Source organism: Anastrepha obliqua, unplaced genomic scaffold (assembly GCF_027943255.1).
Source record: "Anastrepha obliqua isolate idAnaObli1 unplaced genomic scaffold, idAnaObli1_1.0 ptg000012l, whole genome shotgun sequence".
Taxonomy (NCBI): Eukaryota; Metazoa; Arthropoda; class Insecta; order Diptera; family Tephritidae; genus Anastrepha; species Anastrepha obliqua.
Genome location: NW_026562179.1, coordinates 8,503,416 through 8,528,176, shown reverse-complemented (window position 1 = coordinate 8,528,176; position 24,761 = coordinate 8,503,416). Strand labels below are relative to the sequence as shown.

The 24,761-nt window shown below is 37.2% G+C and overlaps 1 pseudogene; it reads left to right on the top strand.

The window, feature by feature from the left end:
- Positions 1-4,280: 4,280 nt before the first annotated feature.
- LOC129251385 (tigger transposable element-derived protein 1-like) lies at positions 4,281-9,886 on the top strand (annotated as a pseudogene).
- Positions 9,887-24,761: the final 14,875 nt, after the last annotated feature.

The window sequence follows — 24,761 nt, the reverse complement described above, 5'->3', positions numbered from 1 at the left end:
CTTACGAGTCCATTCTTTCCAAAAATGGAAGTTGGGGTAGGAAATCCATTCCGAAAGGCTTTTTTGTTGGAACGGAATGAACATTTGTGAATTTTCGGTTAAATATGTAAACCAATCGTACACAATCGGTATGAACTCACCTGTTTCGGTCGCATTGTAAATATCATGCCTTATGCTGAAAACAGTAACCGACGTAAACGCAGTCGCCTGTCAGCTGTTACGATCAAACTAATGAGAACCCCATATGAATGAAAAATTCCTTCCTTCCGTATCGTAGTATCGTAGATTTCATAGCAGGATTTTTGAAAATTCCTCTCAGGAGTGCTCTCTCACCACACAGTATTGGCAAACAGTACATTTCGAAATCATTTACAAAATAAACTTTGAAAAATTTAAATTTTTGTTAAAATAACTTAAAAACAATATTGAATAATGTTGATTATAGATAAATGAACTATTTGCATTTGTTGGTTTTTGGCTTTGGTTTATTAAACGCGGATGTGTGAAAAAGTGTTTAAGCAAAATTATCAATGGCAGCATTGTGTAGATACAACCAAACACATACACACACTAACCGATGTATTTTGTAAATCTGTAACTAAAAGAACGCAGTTATTCTCTACGGGATGAGTTTTGCTCAATTTTGTGCTCTCTATGGGCTGCGGTAAGGGACTACGAAACGGCGGTCACTGTTTGCAGCATTAATGCATAATGCCGTGCGAAAATGACTGAGCAGCCAAACTTGACCTTCTAACGACCAGCATGGTGCACTGTGAGATATTCCTCCGATATTTTATAGGCTTGACACGTTCAACTCCTTCCATAAGTTGGAATACTTCTATCATACTTACTCAAATTCACGAATTCAGGAAATCAAGTGTCAGCGAATATTAAAAAAAAAAAAAATAGAAATAATGTCAACGATTATGTTTGTTCTACGAATTTAACTTTTGCTCCATTTTTATTCAAAATTTCTAGAGTTAGCAACACAGTTTCGTCAAGAAGAAACGAGACAACTGTTTACTGAGCAAACTTTGGTAATTGAATCATGCGTATGAACGTATGGTCTCAGATTTCGGGAAAGAAATTTTGTATGGAAAAACTCGATTTTTAGTCACGGATTTGGAGTTAAGCACGAAAATGTAGATCATCTAAAGGGTAATTTTTAAGAGCTATAGGAAAGTTTTTCTAAAAAACATACGTAAAATTCATAAAAGTTCATGAAACTGTTATTTAAATCTATAGTACAGTCCATATACAATAATTTAATGTTTGAAGATTATTTCATGCAAATCTTGACCGCAACTGCGCTTCAAACGGTTCATCCGCTTAGTCCAATTTTGACGTACACTTTCCAATGTTTCGGCCGGTATCTCACATATAAATGCTTTAATGTTGTCTTCCAATGCGTTAATTGAAGCAGGCTTGTCTGAATAAACATGAGCTTTAACATAGCCCCACAAAAAATAATCTAAAGGCCTTAGATCTCACGATCTGGGTGGCCACAGGTCCCGAACGTGAAATAAAATGTTCACCGAACTCACCTCTCAACAAGTCCATTGTTACGTGTGCTGTGTGGCATGTGGCACCGTCTTGCTGAAACCACATGTCATGCAAGTCAAACTCTTGCATTTTGGGCAAAAAAAGTTGGATATCATTTCACGGTAGCGCTCACCATTCACAGTTACGTTACGATTCGCAGCATCTTTGAAGAAGTACGGTGCAATGATACCTCCAGCCCTTAAAGCGCACCAAACTCAAACCTTTTCTGGATACATTGGTAGCTCTTGCAATTCTTCTGGCTGATCTTCACTCCAAAATCGACAATTCTGCTTATTTACGTACCCTTTGATCCAAAAATGAGCTTCGTCGCTCAACACAATTTTTCGATAAAAAAGTGGATCTTCGGCCAACTTTCCAAGAGCCCATTCTTCAAAAATTCTGCGTTGTGGTAAGTCGTTCGGCTTCAATTCTTGCACCAGCTGTTTTTGAAAGGCTTCAAACCTAAAACTTTTCGCAAAATTTTCCATGTTGTTGAGTAACAGAGGCCCAATTGCTGCGAACGGCGACGAATCGATAATTGATGGTCATCATTAGCACTGGCCGATACAGCTGCGATATTTTCTTCAGTTCGCACTCTACGTAAGCGTGTTGGTAGTTTGATGTCCAATAATGTGAATTTGGTTCTAAATTTAGTCACAATAGCTCGAACAGCCGCATCAGTGGGTCGATTAAACTGACCATAAAATAGAAGAAGCGCGCGATAAACTTTCTTAACAGAACACGCATTTTTATAATAAAATTCAATGATTTGCAAGCGTTGTTCGTTTGTAAGACCAAACTGGATATGTTTGACAGTGAAACAAAACACGAAACGTGCGTCAGCTGTTTAAACCAACTGTTTAAAAAGATAATAGCTAAAAATCACCCATTACTTATATGTGAAAGTATTATAATAATACGTTCACATATGCATTAATCACCTATAAATCCACCAAATTAATCCATCCATTCACATATGGCAGATTACCTGCAAAACCTGCAATCAGCTGTAGATTCTGCTTTTCTTCATAGAAATTTAAATTTTAGTGGAATACTTCGCTGTTTATGGTTTCTTTAATTATTATTAATGATATGAAGAAAATTCAAGGAGAAGGAATAGCTAATTTAACTGCGCAGTTAGAGGAAATCCGTATGCAACGTTTACTTAGGTTGCAAAAAATTATGGCAGTAATACACATAGGAAAGCTTATATTACATTTTATAAAAAGTAAAAGGAGGACAACTCGTTTATGGACACATGGTTTTTCTGTGAAATGAGTCCCTAATTAATAATATTTAACAAACATTTTATTAGAATTATGTTCAGTTTTTATTTTGATGTTTCTCCTTACATTCGTAATAATATTGTAGTTATCGATAACACAAAAAACACAGGGTTGTATGTCAATAAGTGTCGTTATTATCTGGGATTATTTTATAATCTCAGATTTTGGGATAGAAATTTTGTATCAGAAATCGCGCTTTTTAAACACGGATTTTGAATAAAGCGAAAATGTAGATCATCTACATACCTATATTATATGTGAAAGTATTATAAGGAAGCTTCCTTCCCGCATTGCCAACATATGTTCAATTCTGCCAGTTGCTTTATCTATTCGCCACTTGCTAACTCTATGCGAAAAGAATAGGGACTCTTCACACAAAGATAGACTGCTATGAAACAATAGGCTTCTTCTATTCGCCATTTCTCCGCTCACTATCTCTATGCTGAATTAACTTGACGAAAAATTTGCATGCGAAAGCAACAACAAAGTTATTGGGTAAGATTTGTCACTAGCGAGAATGGCTATAGCTCATAAGACTGATACAGAGCACTGCCTTACCAACACATGTAATTTAAGACAGCTCTCTTCCTACGTTGCCAACATACATATGTTCATTTGTACCAGTTGCTTCATCTATTCGCCATTTGCTAACTCGAAACTAACTAACGCGAAAAGAAGAGGCCTAACAGAAGAAGTACTCAGACAAATTTATCCGAACGCCAAATATCTCATGAGTGATAACGCGAATATTTATTTAGCTTTATCTTTGCCTAAGCACTGAACAAGCGTACGGTAAACGTATGTACATGCAAATGTAAATACAGCGCACGCTCGATAACGTGAACGCTCTAAAACGTGAACACCCCAAAACGTGAACAGGCATTTTTGTGCATTGACTACTCTAAAACGTGAACAAACCCAAAAAGCTATATACCATGAACAATAAACGTATAATTGTATTATAGCTTACATTGATTTCAAGTAATTCTGAAATTGGGGAATCCCTTAAATATAAAATAGGCATTTTATTCGTAATTGCATGTAAGGAGTAAAATATTTCAGTAGCGTTTTTGGTTTTGCATAGAGTTTTTCATCTTATGTTTTCAGGTGAAAATTTTTTCTAAAAAACCCGTGTGCTTGGCATTAAAACAAAAGGCTAAAATTCTCGGCTTTTAAAAAAGGCTCATCTGTGACGATTTTAGCTAAGAAAAGAAATATAATGATGCTAAATCAACAATTTGTAACATTAAAGCGAAAAAGCAAGTGTTTTTAAAATGTGTAAACAACACGTATTGTGGACCTAGAAATAGAAAAACACTGCCTTCTTCAGAGTTTACCAAAATGGAGAGAGCTCTTTATCGTTGGTTTATCCGAATGCGAGATAAAAACTGGCCATTAAGTTCTCTAATGTTGAAAAAAAGGCAAAAACCCTGCATACAAAATTTAAAGAAAATGAAGCAAACTTCTTCGCTAGTGATGGATGGCTCCAAGGATTCAAGAAGAGGTACGGTATACGTCTTCTTAAAAAATCAGGCGGAAAATTGTCTTCGCAACCTCAGCTAGTGGATCTGTTTAAAGAAAACCTTAAAGCTAAAATGGCCGAGGTGGAGTTGTGCAACGATCAGTTATATAATGCTGATGAGTCGGGGTTATTCTGGAGACTTTTGCCAGAGAAAACGTACGCGTCAAGTTTGGAGAACAGAGCCCCAGGGGTAAAGTCCGAGAAGCAGCGAATCACGTTTTTATGCTGTTCAAACGCCACTGGATCCCACAAGCTTAAGCTTTTGGTAATTGGAAAGGCGAAGAATCCACGATGCTTTGAAAACTTTCAGTGTCCCACCGATTATAAGAGCTCGAAATCCGCCTGGATGACCTTGGCTACTTTCAATCAATGGTTTCACGAGTCATTTGCTCCACAGGTGAATATTCCTTTTAAGTTTTGTCCGATCATTAAGGTTCACTGGTTGTTTTTTAAGGTTACATCGTTTTTAAAGGAGAAAGCCTTACCAATTAAAGTTCTCCTCCTAATCGATAACGCTCCTTCTCACCCAAATGAAGCTGAACTGACAACGGTGAATGGGCAAATTTCGGCAATGTTTATGCCACCAAACGTTACTCCCCTCATTCAACCAAGAAACAGCCTTCTAGCTCCAAGAGCAGCGGCAAAGTCTGATTTGCTCGAGTCGTTGAAAAAAATTAACTTAAAAACAACTATAAATCTTTTGGACGCGGCTTGGTTTCGTGTTGGTGAAGCAACATTAGCTAAGTGCTAGAACAGTATTTTAAATTTTGCGGTAAACAATGACGATCCCGAAGATAATGTTCCGTTGGCGGTTTTAAAAGAAAAATGGGAAGCTGAACTTCGTACCTTGATGAGCAACACCGTCGATCTCCTTAGTAGTTTAAATACTGAGGTTCGTTCGTGTTCGCAGATATGCTCAAAGATATGTATGTGGGTTATTGAAGAAACTTGTTTTTATTAAAAATTTCAAATTGAATTCACGTTACCAGCCATTCATGAATGGAACGAAGATATCGAGGAGGGCAATGCAGATGACGATCATCAACAAGAGGACGAATCCGATGATGACAGCGTATCAGAGCAACTGGAGAAAATTAAGCCGACTGAAGCAGTTAAAATTTTCAACAAGGCGTTTATATGGGCTGGTCATCAAGATGTCGATCAAAATGATGTGAGTGTGCTCTGACGGTTAAGGGAGTAAGCTGTGCTTCAAGTTTTAGAAAAACAGAAGATACAAAAAAAGATGACTGATTTTTTTAAATAAAACCATCGTACGACTTAATTTTCAATTTATATAGAACGAAAACAAGAATAAAATGTGAATTTAAATGTGAAAAAATATATTTACTTAGTCTTTTTGGGCATTGCAAAACGTGAACACTTTTGTTAACGTGAACTGCCTTGGTTGGAATTAGTTCACGTTATCGAGCGAGCGCTGTATATTCATGCATACTTTAGTATCTACTAGCAACCCGCCCAGCTTCGCACGGGTATAAAATATATACCCTATGTCACTCACTGAAAAAATGATTAAAATCGATCCAGTAGTTTTGGCTTATTCATTACTGCCCGTGGCCCGCACGCGTTAAATTTGGAGTAAAACAATTCCCCTTTCTTTATAGCATGAAGATTTCCTGCTATCTTTGGGATATCTAAATTCATACCCTACATTTTTGCATATTAACTTTTTGCATTTTTACATATGTATTTATTTTATTTTTATAACAATTACTATATTACAGAATGTCTTTATATACAACGTTCATAGCCTTCTTGTCATTAGACAATACAAACATGTTTTCTCTAGAGGTTACTCTTGAAAGAGCGACATACAGTTGGCCATGTGAAAAACAGTCAACACTCAAATCTAAGCCTGCAACGTTGAAGGTTTGACCCTGAGATTTATTAATGGTCATTGCAAAAGATGTCTTTACCGGAAATTGTAAGCGTTTAAATTGGAATGGTAGATCCGATGGTATCAGAGGGATTCGGGGAATCAATACATCTTCTCCGGTACCACATCCTGTGACTATTGTGCACTCTATTATGAAAGTTTTCAGTGATTTTACCAGCAAACGCGTGCCATTGCAAAGTTTAGGTAGACTTAGGTTTCTTAATAAAATAATAGGACAACCCATTTTCAGCTCCATTTTGTGAGGAGGGAGTCCAGACGGGTTCAAAGAATTTAGAAATTCTGTAGGAAATTGAACAGCTTCTTCCAAATCGAGAACAGTATCGACCGAGTAGTATATTTTCGTCGGCGCATCAATATTTGAAATAATCAAGTTATTTACTTTATCTACTTGTTCGTTAGTTGGTGACAGAATAGCTCTTTCTTTAAACCAAGATATTATCTTATAACTTATGTTATCAATGTCTGGATAGACATTGTTGACTAACTCTTGGATGTTGTCTATCAAAACACAAAGGTTTCTAGGTTAATCCTTCCCTCCCTTTGTGTTAATTCTCCATTGCCAACTTTTAGCAGCATCTCTAGAAATAGCCTGTTCTCACGTGAAGATGACGAAATCCTCATATTAGTTTTAAGCTCTAATTTATTGACATACGACTAAAGGTGGGATCTTTTTAGCGAAGCATTTATTTCGTCAGCACGTGTTCCTCGAGTCACAACTGGTAGGATTTGACGGAAATCTCCTGAGAACAGAATTGTACATCAACCCATAGGTGCATTTTTGTTGCGCAAATCGCGCATTGTCCTATCCAGTGCTTCCACAGACGTCTTGTTTGACATGGTAGCTTCGTCCCAGACTATTAATGAGCAGTCACGCATCAATTTTCCTGTATTGCTCTGTCTAGAAACACTACAGACGCTGTTATCATCATCGGTGGCGATTTTCAGCGGGTGCTTGATTGTAGAGTGTGTGGTTCGGCCTCTTTCCAAAAGACTCTTTCCAAAAGAGTAGCGGCAATGCCGGATGACGCAACAGCTAACGCAATTTTTCCGGTAGATCTCAATTACTAATTACTGATGTAATATCTTGAAAAATATTGTTTTTAATTATATGCTGTAAAGAGCCATATACATACATAGATCTATATGAAAACAACAATGTATTTAAGGTATTTAATTGTATAAGGATTAATGTTGTACCTATTTGTTGAAATCGCTTCGTTATTGTATGGAATCGATAGCAAACTAAACGCGCTCCGAATCAATAAAAACTTTTCAAAAACTGTATTTTAATTATGTGCGATTTACTAATATGGAACGTGAAAATAGCGTTTTATTTCGCTGTAAAATTGTATGTACATACAATTACATGGAATTCAGTACATACATAGATACATATGTACATACGTCCGAAATGAAATAATGCGAGCGATTCGTAAATACATACATACATACGTCACCATACGATGTAATTCAACATTAATGAGGTGTGGTAAGATTATCGCTTAACGCCTGTTGCTTCATTCGGTTGACAGCGAACAAACACACAAACAGCTTTTTTTTGGAAAAAGAGCTGCTTTTGTTTAAACAATTTTGGTTAAATAACAAATAAATCAATGATATTTTTTTGATGCAGAACGAAAGTAAATATTTCAAAGTTAAACTTCAAGAAAGTTTCATTTTAATTGATTGATTCGTTTATGATTTATGGCCGTGAAAACAAAAAATTTATGTTTTTTTGCCACATTTTGACCGATTGCCACGCCCCCTTTATATATTTCTTCACATTATATAGATATAAACCTTCCTCTTCAATCAATCTATCTTTAAAAAAAAACCGCATCAAAATCCGTTGCGTAGTTTTAAAGATTTAAGCGTATAAGGGGACATAGGGACAGAAAAAGCGACTTTGTTTTATAATATGTGGTGATGTACAAATGTAAAATATTTGATGCTATGGCAAAATTTTGATTTGCCTATTTCTTATTCTTGTAGGATTTATAAACAAAATATATTTTATATTAGTTATTTTATTTAAATATTTATTTCACATAAAACTAGATAATTTTATTCCTGCCATACATTACCATTAGACGCCCTATGTTCCAACTATGTACGTGTTAGAGGATCTTATATATACTTATTCTTCTTAATTGGCGTGATAACCGCATACGCGATTTTGGCCGAGTTTAAAAAAGCGCGCCAGTCACCAGTTTGTCGTCTTTGTTCTTACAGGAAAACGCTCCGGTCTTAAAACCTTCTGTAAGCCCCCGAACTTTCTGCTGGAATTTTCGGGCGTTGTTCCTATTGGTCAGCATCTCAAGCTCCTCGTACTCACGTATTTCGGCCTCTCGTTTCCTCTTTCTGATAATACGTCTCTTCCTTTTTTAGCTCTCTGTAGCGATCCCACATGGCTCGCGTTGCACCCGATCGCAGCGTGGCTCTATAGGCGGCATCTTTTCTTTCTGCGGCAGCATGACATTCCTCGCCGTACCAACTGTTTTTTCGGGCTCGCCGGAATCCGATTTCTTCTTCGGCGGCGGTACGTAGGGAACGAGAAATGTTGCTTCATTGCTCATGCATGCCGGTTTGTTGGGCAGTACTCTCTGAGAGCAGGAGTGAGAGTCGAGTGGCGGATCTTCTGGCTGTCTGTTGTGATTGCAGCTTTTCGATGTCGAACATTCTTTGCGTAGGTAGATGTACGTTTTTTTCTGCACAGAGGCGTGTGCGCAGTTTTGCTGCAACAAGGTAATGATCCGAGTCGATGTTGGGTCCTCGGATCGTACGTATATCTAATACACTAGAAGCATGTCTTCCATCTATCACAACATGATCGATCTGGTTTCGTGTTTTTCAATCAGGGGACAGCCAGGTAGCTTGGTGGATATTTTTATGCTGGAATCTGGTGCTGCAGACTACCATGTTTCGGGCCCCGGCGAAGTCGATCAGCCTCTGTCCGTTACCGGATGTTTCATTGTACAGGCTGAATTGTCCGACTGTGGGACCAAAAATTCCCTCCTTGCCGTCATTCGGCGAACGGTTTCCAAGTTTTCACCTGCTGCTATTTAACTGAATGGCTGCTTTATTTAAGCCTAAAACACAAATTAAAGTGGATTAGAAATTATTTTTAAGAACATTACTCTAATAGGGTCTGCTTACTATTCAAAGATTGATTTTAGTGAACTTTTTATGGCCCATTATCCTCTGTTTCGCTTTTTTGATTTTCAAACGGTTGTTAAGATTGTGCATGCGGAAGAAAATCCTACATTTGAAAAAAGCCGTTTTACGTCTTCTGGAAGTTCAACTTCCGCGCTTCTATTAACCAAACACTGAGGAATATTTTTACGGTATGTTATGTCTGGCCCATTCACATTGTTGAACACAGACTCGAGCTTAATTCCACTTACAGAATGGAATGACGGTTTAATTAAAAAGTCTTTTGAAAGCTGATCCATCCACGTAAATGAACTTTCTGAACTTAAAGCTTCAGCTTTTTTATGGTGTATCCAGCAACGTACATCTAAAGCGTCATCTTGCAGTACAACAGAACCGTCCGAATGTGATGAACTAAGTACATCGATAATATCCGGCATCATTTCCGCGTCAAGTTCGCATTTAGCATGAGGTCCGTCAAAATCAGCAAGTTGGTCGAAACTGAATGACCCGCTTAGACCTCTTGACTTCAAATTTTGGGACTGCTGAGGCTCTTGTGTTTCGGAAACCACCTTTTCGCAGACAAACGAATCGTTGATAACGCTAGATTCAAGCTGTGTCATCGCCTTTCACATTTCCCCGTCCTAGCAGGCATTCAGGATTCCGTGCTAAACTTTTTTTAGAAAATATCATGTTTACCAATATTTATAAGCAATATTAACAATTATACCTTGAATGTATTTCCGAAGACTACATATATTTGAATTCTTTGATTTGATCTTGATTTAGCCGGTTGGTCAAAATGTACTTTTGTCTTCTGAAAATATTCATAAAGTATTGAAATTGAAATTTGAATTGGTCGAGCCAAGGTGCACCAAAAGATTTGGTGCCCCCTAAAACACTGCGGTTAAAAGACCCATGGTATTTAGAGCTCTGGAAAGAGGGTATATAGTTAAGAAGGGAAATTTGAAATTTTAGGCCGCCGTTACTGTGAATAGCTCCAAAATCTTGATTTAGCCGGTAGGTCAAAATGTATTCCACTTTTGTCTTCTGAAAATATTCATAAAGTATTGAAATTGCAATTTGAATTGGTCGAGCCAAGGAGCACCAAAAGATTTGGTGGCTCCTAAAACACTCAGGTTAAAAATCCCATTGTATTTAAAGCTCTGGAAAGAGGGTATATAGTCAAGGAGGGAAGGAGAAAAGTATCAGAGAAAGAGATAGGAAAAAATTGAGACAGAGACAGAGATATTTGGTCCAGTGATAACTTTCTAGATTCTTTGGTAAATCTGTAAATATACTCCAGTTTTAGAGTACGAATATTACTCATTCTAACGACATCGGAACCCAAAACTCGTGGCCTAGCTCTAGCAAAGGCAGGACACTCACAGAGAAAGTACCCAGTGCTATCCGCCTCCTCCAAACAAGACAGGCACATTGGGTCCTCAGTGATTTCAATGGTGGTCATATGCTGATGGCATGGGTTGTGTCCTGTAATAATACCGACTATCAACTGAACGTCTTTCCTTCCAAGTTTTAGTAGAAAGTTTGTCAGTTTTCTGTTCGGACTTGTCACAGAACACTTTGCAGTTCTGTAGTTCTGTTTGAAAGTTATTGAAACATCCGATTTTATGTTGTGCTTCAACAGATCACAAATGGTCCTTGAAGTTAAAATTTTCTCCTTCCACCTTAACCTAGTCTAGAAAGTGGTTTCTTAAAAACTTTAGAAGATGTGCCGCATCTGCAAACGTAAAAGCTTCTGCGTTATCAATAGAAGGATGTGGGAACCATGGTTGAACTAAAAAAAGTATAAGAAGTTAATTTTATTTACAATATTCCAAAGTTATTTACCACATACATATATGCTGTAAAAAGTAATAGCAAAGTCCAAAATAAATTTTTAAACATATTATTGAACCCCTACAGTGATTTTCAAACTCTTCCAAAGCTTGCGATTAGTGAGGGCCATATCACACACTACAGCTACGACCGGATAGCCTGAATTTTGAAGTGCCAAAATTATGGAAAACAAAATGTTTTTCGACATTTGGCAATCAAAATTATAAAATAATAGCAGCTTCCACGATTTTCGTAAGCCACGTGCCATACCTACTTGAACGTACTTCGCAGGCTTTCGGACCTGGTGGCCTGCCTGATCATACTTATATAATTCGACGACTTTCATTCCATCGAAAACATGAGCACAAATTTCGATCTATAATAATTAGATTATTATAAAACGTGTTTGTCAATTAAAAATAAGACATGCCGCCGAAAACTATTTTTCGAATTTGACCACTGTGCTCGCTTCCTCCAATTGGATGCTTAAATCTTTCGTCTCTGTTTTCAATCATTATTTTATACATAGCTTCTGCTCAAATATGAACGAGGCGGTATCAATAAAACGGTCCGCGGATGACAAATGGCAAAAATAAATTTTTGGTTTTTTGGTAGGACTGTTATAAGCTTACATAGCAAATTTCAGCGTGATATGTCACATAGTTTGTTTTCTGTGCTACTGTAAACAAGTCAAGCTCTAGTGTGTTCTTCGAATTTAACGATGGAAATTCAAAGAATTTGTTTGAAATTTTGTTATTCCAACAAAATTTCGGCTTCAGACGCCTTAAAAATGTTGCAGACAACCTATGGGGGCTCTGCTCTATCGCGTGCACGTGTTTTCCAGTGGTACAAATCGTTCAAAGAGGGCCGTACATCGGTTGAAAACTTGCCTCATGAACGTCTAGCAACATCAGTAAACGACGAAAACATCGGAAAAGTAAAGGAAATTGTGCTTGAAAATCGTAAAAATCGCAAAATCGGTTAACGCTGAATATTATTTAGATGTTTTAAAGCGTTTGCGCGAGAACATTGGTCTTAAAAGGAAGGAATTGTGGGACAACAAGTCATGGTTCTTGCATCACGATAATGCACCAGCTCACACATCACGTCTTGGTCGCGATTATTTGAACAAAAATAATGTTAATATCGTTCCGCAAGCACCGTATTCGCCTGATATGGCTCCATGTGACTTTTTCCTGTTTCCCAAGCTCAAGTTGCCGCTCCGTGGAAAACATTTTGAGACAATTGAAGTCATAAAAGAGATTTCGAAGAACACACTCGAGCTTGACTTGTTTACAGTAGCACAGAAAACAAACCTTGTGACATATCACGCTGAAATTTGGCATGTAAGCTTATAACTAAAAAACAAAAAATTTATTTTGCCATATGTCTCGTTCATATTTGAGTAGAAGTTACATATGTATGTATCTGGCGTATCAAAATTTAGTTCAACGTTGGGCATTTCTTCTGCCATCACTTACAGAATTTTCGACAAAATACCTGTTGCCACTCGAAACTAGTCCTATATATTACGAAATATTAGCATTGACACTTCTTACAAATTAAAAGCTCGTTACTTACGCTAACTGTCCTTAAGCATTAATATGACCTTCCCCTGGTATCGGTGGCTTATAATTGGTGTTACTTGCGCAAAGGGGTAGAGGTATCGGCATGGCTTTTGGCAGCAATCTCACGATTTTGCTTGTATGGTCAATATCCGCCCGGGCAAAAGGGTCCACACACATGAATAGATCCACTGTTGAAGTTTCGGTTCTTCAACAGGAACGGCAAAAAAAGGTCCTTTACCCTTCTTAACTTATTTTGAACACAATTTACACTTTTTCATTATTTTTAAAGTATTTAAGTAGAAATTTTATTTCAAATTCAAAACAGTTAATGCATAATCACAAATCTACGAGTACGTCAAAACATTCAGCTGGATGGTTTCTATCACCTTATTAAATCCACTTTGTGTACTACGTAGCAGACTGTTATAGTGCGCACACTGACTGACGCATAGTAGTCCCTTACCATAGCTCGTAGAGAACACGAAATTGAGCAAAACTTATCCCGTAGAGGCTTCTTCTATTCGCCATTTCTCCGCTCTCTTTCTCTATGCTCGATTAACTTGACGAAAAATTTGCATGCGAAAGCAACAACAAAGTTATTGAGTATGATTTGTCACTAGAGAATAAGACTTATGCTGAAAACAGTGCGAAAACTTATGCTGCCGACGTACGTAGTCCCTTACCGCAGCCATAGAGAACAACTGCGTTCTTCTAGTTACATATTTACACAATACATCATTGACATTTTTGCATATACACTTTTCACACATCCGCGTTATCAGGTATAGTTTTTAATTGTAGAGTAAACCAAAGCCAAAAACCAACAAATACAAATGATTCATTTATCTATAACTAGCATTACACAACATTGCTTTTATAATAAGTTACTTTAATAAAAATTAAAAATTTTCTAAGTTAATTTTGTAATGATTTCGAAATGTACTGTTTGGCAACACTGTGTGGTGAGAGAACAATCAGTTGACACGATTCTACGGAATTTTCCTAGATCCTACAATAAAATCTATGATACTACGATATTGAAGGTTGGTAATTTTTCATTTATATGGGGCTATCATTAGTTTGATCGTAACAGCGCACACGAACCTGCGCTTACGTCCGCGAGTGTGCGAAGCATTATTCGGCTCTGAGCGAATTTCACGGAAATGCTGACGTCACTTGGAATGTGATTCACAAAATTTAGCTGGTGGTACTCATGAAAATCATCTCAGCCAATGCTCATACTATTGGATTCTGTACAAATACGGGTCGAGTTGTGTTACAACAAATAATTTATGTTAATCTTCAGCAAATAAAATTCATATTTTTAACTGATTTTTGTTTATTTATTAGTTTAATCCTGGTGGTTTTTTCGTTTGAGCCTTCGTTTTCATTTTGTAAATAAAAAATTTCATTACTGTAAAGAATCAAAACTTCATTGTTTAGTCGCTCTGTGTGCGACTTTAAAAATTTCTTTACGGTTGCCATAACTGAATCAATATTGAAGTCTTGCGTCGTCTTATACCATGGAGCACGAACAGCATGCTTGAGCGCTTTAGTCTGGAATCTTTGTATTTGCGATGAGTTGCTACGCTACAGCTGGTGCATCACCATCGCTGAATCCCACAGATCCAGATAGGTTTGAGGACCTGTTTGTAATGTTGTGAGCGGATAAAGCTGATTGATTCTTGTTCACGTCATACCTAATACTTTGCTGTATTAGAGTATGGTACTTTAATGATCTTTACGTATATTGGTAGATAGTTGGTTTTTGAAGTGAAAACTTCTTTAGAATCGTTGGGAGTGATTTGAGACTCGATGAAACGAAAAAGCGACAGTACGAAGTTATATGTTGATATACGTATATGTGTGTGACTGCGTACTGCTGAGCCACGCTAGTATAGTGAGTATTGTAGTATGTATACTACACTGCCTATTACTTGCTTTGGTGTTTAGTTCAAGCGTCATACGTATGTATGTTTGTATGTATGCTAGTACGTATGTGTGCGCGCCTGCGTATTACGGAGCCACGGTGAGCGAGAAGGCATTATGTATACCTATACTACACTACCTAATACTTGCTTAGACCAAGCGTCCTACGAATGTTTGTGTGTATGTTAGTACGTCTGTGTAATATACGCGTTACGACGCTCATAATAGCAACCGCGTGTGCTGTATTGCGTCCGTATTTTTATATTCGTAAATATTTTCATTTTTAAATATTTACCGTAATTGCAGGCGGTGTTGCAATATACCACAATCAAAATGACGGTGCTCGTATTGTAACATCACAGATAGATCTAAATGCACAGCAACTAGAATCACTGTCTGTTCAGCGCTCTATAGTGGGAGAAATATGTGCATGCGAAACCAGATTGAGCAATGGAAAAACAATTTTAATTGTGGCAATTTATATTTCACCGAATCAGTCAATAAATAGCATCACGGAATTCATTCACGAAAATTTAATAAAGTATACCCAGAAGTATCGCGGATACTTAGAAAAGATTACGATAAAGTTCCAATGATTTTAAGTGGCGATTTTTACGAAAATTTTGCATTGGACACAGCGGTTCCTTTAATTGAATTTCTCAATACAACATTCAACATTTAAAAATGTGTTACAATCGCACTGAATCGACAACACGATCAAAAACAACAATTGACGCGGTATTTCAAAGATATGTTGACAACATCGAAACCTAAGCATTTGTAACATATTTTAGCTATCATAAGCCACTCGTATCATTTGTTGAAATTGAAAACATTGAGGATGAATAATAATTAAATGAAGAAAATAAAATATAAACTTTATAACAATATTATAATGAACCTATAATTATCCCGCTCCTAATGCTGCTTTCGTCTCATTCTCTCTCAGTTTGTTTTACGGAAGGTTTCACTTCCATCGCGTCTAACCGTTAGACTTGTTTTTTTTTTTTTTCTTTAGTTGATGTGTACAGACTATGTTTCATTCAGTTTAAAGTGCTATTTATCTGCCCAACTGCATATTTTATTAATAGCAATCTGCAGTTGTGTAGTAGACTCTATTTCTGTCTTTCCGACAGTTAGTATTGCTATGTCATCAGCAAATGTTGCTATTCGACAGGTCGTAAGTAAAAAGTAGATAAAGAGGGAGACCAAGCACACTTCCTTGCGTCATACTAGCTTTTATCTCTTTCAGTTCATAGAACTCATCTTCGTATCTGACACGAAAATAGCGCTCGGACAGGTAAGTTTTGAAGATATTACAAAATTTTATTGGCAGTACATTTTTTATTTTCGTCGTCGCACATCTCATCTTCAGTTATGAATACTACAAAGTGCCGTCCAAAATAAACAAGACTGAGCTAAAATAGAAACGACAGGAACTTTGTTCTGATAACTTCGAGTTTATTTATTCAAAATAGTCCCCTCTGGCCTCGATACACTGTTTTGCGCAATCTAAAAGCTTTTCGAAAGAGTGTTTCTGGTCATTGACCGGAATGTCCTTCAGGATGTCGGTAGAAGCCTTTTGGATGACCTCTTCGGACGCAAAACGTTTTCCTTTCATAGCCAAAAGCATTTTTCCAAATAGGTAGAAGTCACAGGGAGCCATATCAAGCGAATATGGTGAGGGATTGATGGTTAAAATGCGATTTCTAGTCAAAAAAATCAATCACAAGAGTGGATCGATGAGATGGTATATTATCATGCAATAAGCGCCAGCTTCCTCCTTCGTGGTATTCAGGGCGAATTCGACAAATGCGATGCAACAAACGCTTCAAAACGCCATGATGGAAAATTGCATTGACGGTTTAGCTAGTTGGCTCAAACTCTTTGTGGACAATCTCCTTGGAATCGTTAAAACAAATGAGTATCGACTTGATTTTTGACTTCTTCAAACGCGACTTTTTGGGTGGTGGCTCGTCTGGGGCCTTCCTCTCGGCACTTTGACGCTTATCTTCAGGTTCATTTTAAAAAAACACCACGTTTCTTTACCAGTTACAATGTTGCAAAGAAGTTCTCGTACTTTCTCACCTCTTTCTTTCAGGTCTTTCGAATGTTGAATTCTGAGCAATTTTTGGTCCTCAGTTAACTTGTGCGGAATGAAACGTGCACAGACTTTTCGTAAGCCCAAATAATCATTTAAAACGTGATAAATCGATGTTTTGGAGATATTCAACTCCGACTCCATGAATTTCAACGATGATTTCGGTTCATTTTTGATAAATTTACAAAAAACTTCCATGAAGTTTTCGGTTATTATTGATTTTGAGCGACCTGTGTGTTCACTGCCATTTATGTCCTCACAACCATCTGTGAAACGTGCAAACCATTCATGAACTCCGGTACCAGATAGATAATCATCGCAATAAACTTTTTTCATCAATTTCAATGTTTTGGTAAGCATTTTCCGATTTTGAAACAAAATTTCATACTAGCTCTTTGTTCGAAACTCATTTTTGTACCGATGTCACAAACACACAGATACTTTACACGCAATAACTTCGCTTCCACTGAACCGAATGTCACCAAGCTTTCACTGGAAGTCAGCCAGGGATGTAACTTCCAACGCACTAACTCATTAAAAAGATGGCGCCAGTCTTGTTTGTCACTGGCTATGCCATCATTATTAGGTGTTGGTGGTGAAGCGCTAGTGAGTGTAAAGACTTTTGCTAGATAGTCTAAAAATATGTTTGCTTTTTTGAGTCGATAAACGGTGCTCATTGAGAACAGTCATTGTCGATCGTTAGCGCATTAACAGATTAACTGTTGTTATCTTCTTTCTGTATTCTCGTAATACTTAACCTACACGTGTTTTTCTTTGGTGTAAGATGGCGTCCTCCTCTGGAGGGAACTACTACGAGCTGCTTGATCCAGGAGACAGCGCTCGGAAATCTCCTTATCAGAAACGGAAAAAAAGTGAAGTGAATATCAACAGCACTACTTCTTTCCCACTATTAGGACATAAAACCCCCCAATTTAAAGTGCAGTGCCCAAAATTTGTAATAATTAAAAGTACAGTGCCGGAAAAGCCAATTAACAACTTCAATATATTTTTTGTGTCGAAAGCACTTGAAAATATTTGTGCTGAACCGCCACAACAAATCTCCTTTACTCATGACGGGAATTTGTTAGTGCTTACAAAAAACGACATGCAAACAAATAAATTCCTTAAAGCAAAAAACTTAGCTAACGTCTGTCCGATAATATCAGAATTACATCCAACCTTAAACACTGTCAAAGGTGTCATTTTTGCACCTTCACTAAGGCAACTATCCGATAAAGAAATTGTAGAAGGCCTTAGAGATCAAGCAGTAACAGACTGTCAAAAGATTAAGAAATTTGTTGATGGGGAGCTTGTGAACACCTCACTGCACATCATCTCATTCCAGAAATATGAAATTCTTAAGGAAATAAAAATTGCTTTTCTAATCTGTAAGGTCCAACCATATACACAAGCACCTATCCAATGCAAGAACTGCTTCAAATTAGGGCATACCAAAAAATATTGTAGAAGCGATGAAAAGTGCGAGGTATGCAGCGCAAATGTTCACGAGCCTACCACGTGCAAAGAGGTTAAATGCATTAACTGCAGTCATGCTCATAGAGCCAACAACAGAAACTGTCCCGTTATACAAGCAAGAGCAGAAACAATTAAAATAAAAACAATAACAAAGTGTACATACAAAACAGCTATAGAAAAATCCCAAGCCAAAGTTTACGACATTCCAACAGAAACACTTGAAAAAGCTATAGAACTGAGAAAAAAACGTCTCTCTTCTCAATCAAAAAATATTCAAAACAAGCAATCCAATAACGCACCTAATTCGAATAATGAGATAATTCACTCTCTTCCCACTCACGGAAATCACACAAAAGAAAACGAAAACACTAACAAAAACTCAACAACAATTTCTACAAAAATATCAACACCAAATGAAATAAACAACAACAATTGTACCACTAATAACAAATTTTATTCTTTCTCAAAGCAATCCGACTCTTCAGTCATACAACAATACTTACAATATAACACCCCTCCTAATTTGGATATGTCGATGGAGTAAAAAGCTGATGTGGCGGGCTCAGGGCGGGAGCGACAAGGACCACTAGCTACGGCTATTGGTGGTTGTTGCTTCTGTCCTGAGCCCGTCATAAGTCTGTCTCAAGTGTATATAATTAATATATACTTGATGAGGCTTATTTTTCTCTCTATCCCTCTTATGGTCCTAAAGATTCTGCAGTGGAATCTGAAAGGTTACTATAATAATCTACATGAGCTTCAACTAATAATCGATAAATATTCTCCCGACATCATTGCTCTCCAAGAAACACACCTAACTACTCATTCAATTAACTTAAATAATTATGCATATTCTTTATGTAACACGCTAACGCAAGCAAATGCAAAAGGTGGTACTGCCTTATTTGTAAAGAAATCGCTACAACATAAGTTTCTACCATCAAACCCGAATATGTGCGCGGTGACTGCAATAATAAAAGCCGAAATTACAGTTGCAATTTGTTCTATCTATATAACTCCTGGGGAAAATATACCTTTTAGTGATTTACGTGCGTTTTGCGATAATAACCAGTGTGGCACAATGATTTTAGGTGATTTTAACGCTCATAGCAAATTATGGGGATCGCCTCAAACAGATAGAAGAGGAACTGTCATAGAAAATTTTCTATTAAATTCAAATATGTGTACACTAAATGATGGATCCCCAACCCACTTTTCGACTAGGTCAACTTTCACACATATAGATCTGTCTTTGGTTACCACACATCTTCGCCCTTTCTTCACTTGGGAAATTGACTCACACCTCCACGGTAGTGATCACTTCCCAATCTTTATTGAACTTTCTAAGATGGGAGATACATATAACTCAAACAGAGTGATTAACAAACTGACACGTTTTAACACCGATCAAGCAGACTGGGCCAAGTTCCAAACTAAACTCGAGACCCTTCGTGAACAATTTTTAGTATCCTCTAATATAAATAAAACTGCAGCGGTGTTCCACAGGCTTATTACTGTAGCAGCAAATGAATCGATACCACGTGCTACAAAACAGTTTAGCAAACGCACTACATACTGGTGGAGTGAGGATTTATCCAACTTGCGCAACCGAAAAACTTCAGCTTGGAGAGAGTTTAAGAAACAACCAACAGTAGTTAACAGAATAGCATACAAAAAAGCGAATGCAATTTTTAAGAGAGAATGTAAAGCCGCTAAAAGAATTTCCTTCACCAAATTCACTGAATCAATTAATCCACAAACATCTGTTAAGTTTTTATGGGGCAAAGTTAACAAGCTATACGGGAAGGCAACGCCGCTACATGTACGGGTATTGGAGACGGAAAAGGGGGGAACAGTGACAGACCCACACAACATAGCTCAAAGTTTTGCCAGTACATGGTCAGAGCAATCAAAAGACTCTAATTTCGCTAGCTCCTTTATCTCCAACAAATCAAATATAAATCTTTCCAGAAGTTATATAGTGGATACCATTGCCAACCTCTTAGAAGATCCAATAACTCTGATAAAATTTGATTCTGCTCTCTACACTGCCAAAGGTAAGTCCGGTGGCTTCGATAAAATCTTACTCAATGTTAAAACACCTTCCATATGGCATAAAACAGAGGTACATCCAACTTTATAATGAGATTTTCCAGATAGGACATATCCCACAAGAATGGAAAACAGCGACAGTTCTACCCATTCTAAAGCCAGGCAAACCTAAAACAGAGGTTAATGGATACAGACCGATTTCCCTGCTGTCGTGCCCCGCAAAAATTCTCGAAAAGATTGTAGCTAAAAGACTTACGTGGTTTTTATCTAGGAGAAAGCTGATAAGCCCGCATCAAATGGCATTTAAGTCAGGGAAAAGTACGTTAGATGCACTACTGCATATTGATAACCAGATTGCACAATCCATATCCAGGCGGCACCACATATCCATTTTATCAGTCGATTTTGAAAGGGCATATGACCGTATTGGGAAGCATGCAATCCTCAATCAACTGATGGAATGGAAAGTAGGACCAAAATTACTCAGATATATTCACTCATTCTTATCAAACAGAAAGTTCCGTATTAGAATTAACGGTATATATACAAAAACCTATCCACTTGAAAACGGTATACCTCAAGGCTCACCATTGTCAGTCATACTATTTCAAATTGGCACAGAACATATCAACAAAATAATGCTTGGGTATCCATGCTTCAACTATTGTATTTATGCAGATGACTTTTACCTGCTAGCAAAAATTAAGAGCGAGGAAGAATTCAAGAACAGATTAAGGGCGCTTTTCCAAGAAATCTTGGACTGGTGCCATTACTCTGGTTCGCAGATATCTTTTCCCAAAACAAAATTATTACATGTAATATAATTATGTATGAAGACTAGCTGTAGATTAAGCGGCAAGACACAGCATAGGAGCTTTTCGCATTACACCTATAAAAAATATATATGCCGAGACTGGCATCCCAGATATCATCAGTAGATACGAAGAGATCACATCTAAACAAATCCCAAAAGTTATTTTGTACACGGATAAGCAGTTGGTCACTAATATAAATCAATTGGCCACAAGGAAACGAGACCTACGATTCCCCCCAGCAATATGTGCTATCATTAAAAATGGGTATAAGATTGGCATAAGTATTAGGGCATACAAACTATACTCGCCTCAAAAACCCCCTTGGCATTTCAGTACAAACTTTATAGTCACGGACTTAATGCAGCTACCAAAATCAACAACGAATCCACAAGTCTTTATAACAACGTTTAAGGAAGTGGTTTCCAAATTCAGACTGCAAAACCGGAATCTAATTTATACAGATGGTTCAAAAACGGAGCATGCTACCTCGTTTTCAATTATTAGTAGCGACCTCCGACTTGAAAAACTCTTTCGTCTTGATGAAAACAGCTCTATCTTTACCGCTGAGACTCAAGCATTGCTAGGAGCCGTTAATACGTGTAAAGTAATCCAAGGAAAACATCTGATTTGCTCTGACTCATTATCTGCCATAAAAGCACTGCTTAACATTCAACACAAAAACGAGACTATTCAAAAGATCAGAAATGCATTAATCCAATACCCTACTAAGATAAAAATAATGTGGATCCCAAGTCATGTTGGCATCCGTGGAAACGAACTAGCTGACCTATCATCACTCAAAAAACTGTTAACAAAAATGACATCATAAGGTCAGTAAAATACCACTACTCCCAAATAAATAGAAATAAATGGAGCAGATACATTGACGGGTATAAAAGTTTCAACGAAGAAGGATTAGCCATTAAGTATCCATATAATTTTTCCAGAAATGAACTTATAAAATATACACGCTTAAGGCTCTGCCATACGCGACTAACACACAAACATATTATGGAGAAAATACCACCGCCAACATGTCTACTTTGTCTAACCAGCGCACTAACTTTCGAACATTTAGTTTACAACTGTAGCTATATTAAGAGTATGCAACTACAATTATTCAATGAAATATGTTTTCCCAAATTGTTAAAAAATGTTACCTCAGAAAACATTACCAATACCAACTTTAATAATATAATTATCTGATCAATCTATATTAGGCCGAGGACCACAGTTGTTAGTTGCCTAGTTTTACAGTTTATTTATGTAATTTAATTATGTAAGTAAATTTACTAAATAAATAAATAAATAAATAAATGTTTGCTTTTTCTCTGTCTGTTTTCGCCCATCCGTTATTATCTATTTTGATTGGTGGATTATTGTTAGCTGGCTGTTTGAGATTTTTGGTGCATTTCCATAGTGAGTAATTTGTGTCTCTTTTATTATTTAATTGCTGTGCGTAGATTGTAAATCATTGATTTTTGTATTCTATAATTTTATGGCTGAGATCTTTTATCAACGGGTGACCTTGTCTGATCCCATCTACGCCGCATTTTGGGCTTCTTCAGAACCAATTCTTTTATATCTTTTGTATATTTGTGGCCAGAGGAAGTTTTCATTAAAGAAGGTGTGCTCGACCACGTAGGGTGTTGTATTTCTATTGTCAGTTTTAAAACTTCGTCATCTATGCACTAGACTTTTATGGTGACGAAGAAATCGATAATGTCCGGATTTTTTTGTGGATCAGATGGCCAATACTTTGGCATCCATGAAGATGCAGTGCTACAGTGTGTTTGTTGAAGCGCCTTGAAGAGCTCCCTTCCTAGTGGATATGGTTTGCATTAAAATCGCCGCCCATAATGAATTTTGTTTTATGCCGGTTAATGAGGTTGACATATTGATCGCAGTTGATTTGGTCTCTTGCAGGACTATAAACAGCTGTCAATGCTAGGTCATCTCCAGCATTAATTGTGATGGTGGTGGCCTGGAATTCATTTGTCACAAGTCAGTACAGTGGGTATTTGTGGTGTGCGTCTTGATGTTATTCCACAAATGAAGGGACCTACAGTTTCAAGCCGACTCCGAACGGCAGATATTTTTATGAGGAGCTTTTTCATGGCAGACATACACTCGATGGTATGCCATTGCCTGTCGAGGGGCGACCCCTATTAGGAAAATGTTTTTTCTTTATTTTTGTGTTTCACCGAGATTTGAACCTACGTTCTCTCTGTGAATTCCAAATGGTAGTCAATCACCAACCCATTCGGCTACGGCGGCCGACATATATTATTATTACTTTTAATAATTCCGCCTCGTGCACTCTTGCTTTTTGATTTTGAAACAAGTTCGATTAGTGAAATGCGTCTCTGCAATTAAACAAATGTCGGTTTTTTCTGAACTAAGAATCATTTCCTATTCTTGCTGGTGCTTTAGGAGACCGTTCGCGTTACTTAGCATTATTTAAAAAAAATTAGGCGTGTGTAATTGACTCGTATATTTTAAATTCAAGATTTTCCAACCTTTGCTCAAGTGGTTTGTTAAATCATTGTTGTTCTGTTAGTTTCTGCAATATTTATGAAAACATTTTCGTTAACTTGTATCACCTGTGAGTATGTTGGTAGGTTGCTTGGTGCTGTAATTGGTCTTGGTTTATGTGATATTGTTTTTGTAACAGCTTCATTTTTATTTTGTTCTATTCCTTTAGTTGCGCTCTTAGCCTCAGTGCTATTTTTCCGCTGTCCGATTTTCTTGTCGCGAATTTTTTGTAATTCTTTTGCTACTATGCAACTTCTGTAGCGGCCGCCGTAGCCGAATGGGTTGGTAAGTGACTACCATTCGGAATTCACAGAGAGAACTTTGGTTCGAATCTCGGCGAAAACACCAAAGCTAAGAAAAAAATTTTTCTAATAGCGGTCGCCCCTAGGCAGGCAATGGCAAACCTCCGAGTGAATTTCTGGCATAAAAAAAAAGCTCCTCATAAAAAATATCTGCCGCTCGGAGTCGGCTTAAAACTGTAGGTCCCTCCATTTGTGGAACAATATCAAGACGCACACCACAAATAGGAGGAGGAGCTCGGCCAAACACCCAAAACGGGTGTACGCGCCAATTGTATATGATGCTTTCCATTTCAATTCAACCGGGCTATTCAGGTCATGTTCTTCGATTTCGTTGTAACTCAAATATGTTGCTCTCTGGTCAAAATAATGAGACCGGTATTTTTTTGTTCGCCCGAAAAAAATCTTTTTCAAGAGTTATCGGCAGTTTTGCTTTTCGGCACAAAATCGATTTTTTTTTTAATTATATAAGAAATTTTTGTTTTAAATGCCCAAAACATAGTCAAAAATGAACCAATTTTAATAATTCTGGGTTCAAAATGATCGTCATTACTTACACGAGCGACTTCATGTAGAAACAATTGCGAAAAAGTAGTTGAAATTTTTTTATTTAGCAGAAAAGAAAAAAAATTGATTTTTTTGGGAATTCAATATTTCAAAACGTGTATTTTTTTTTTATAACTTTTTCCAAATCAAGAGGACACTTCAAACTTCAATTGAGCTGAATGCCTA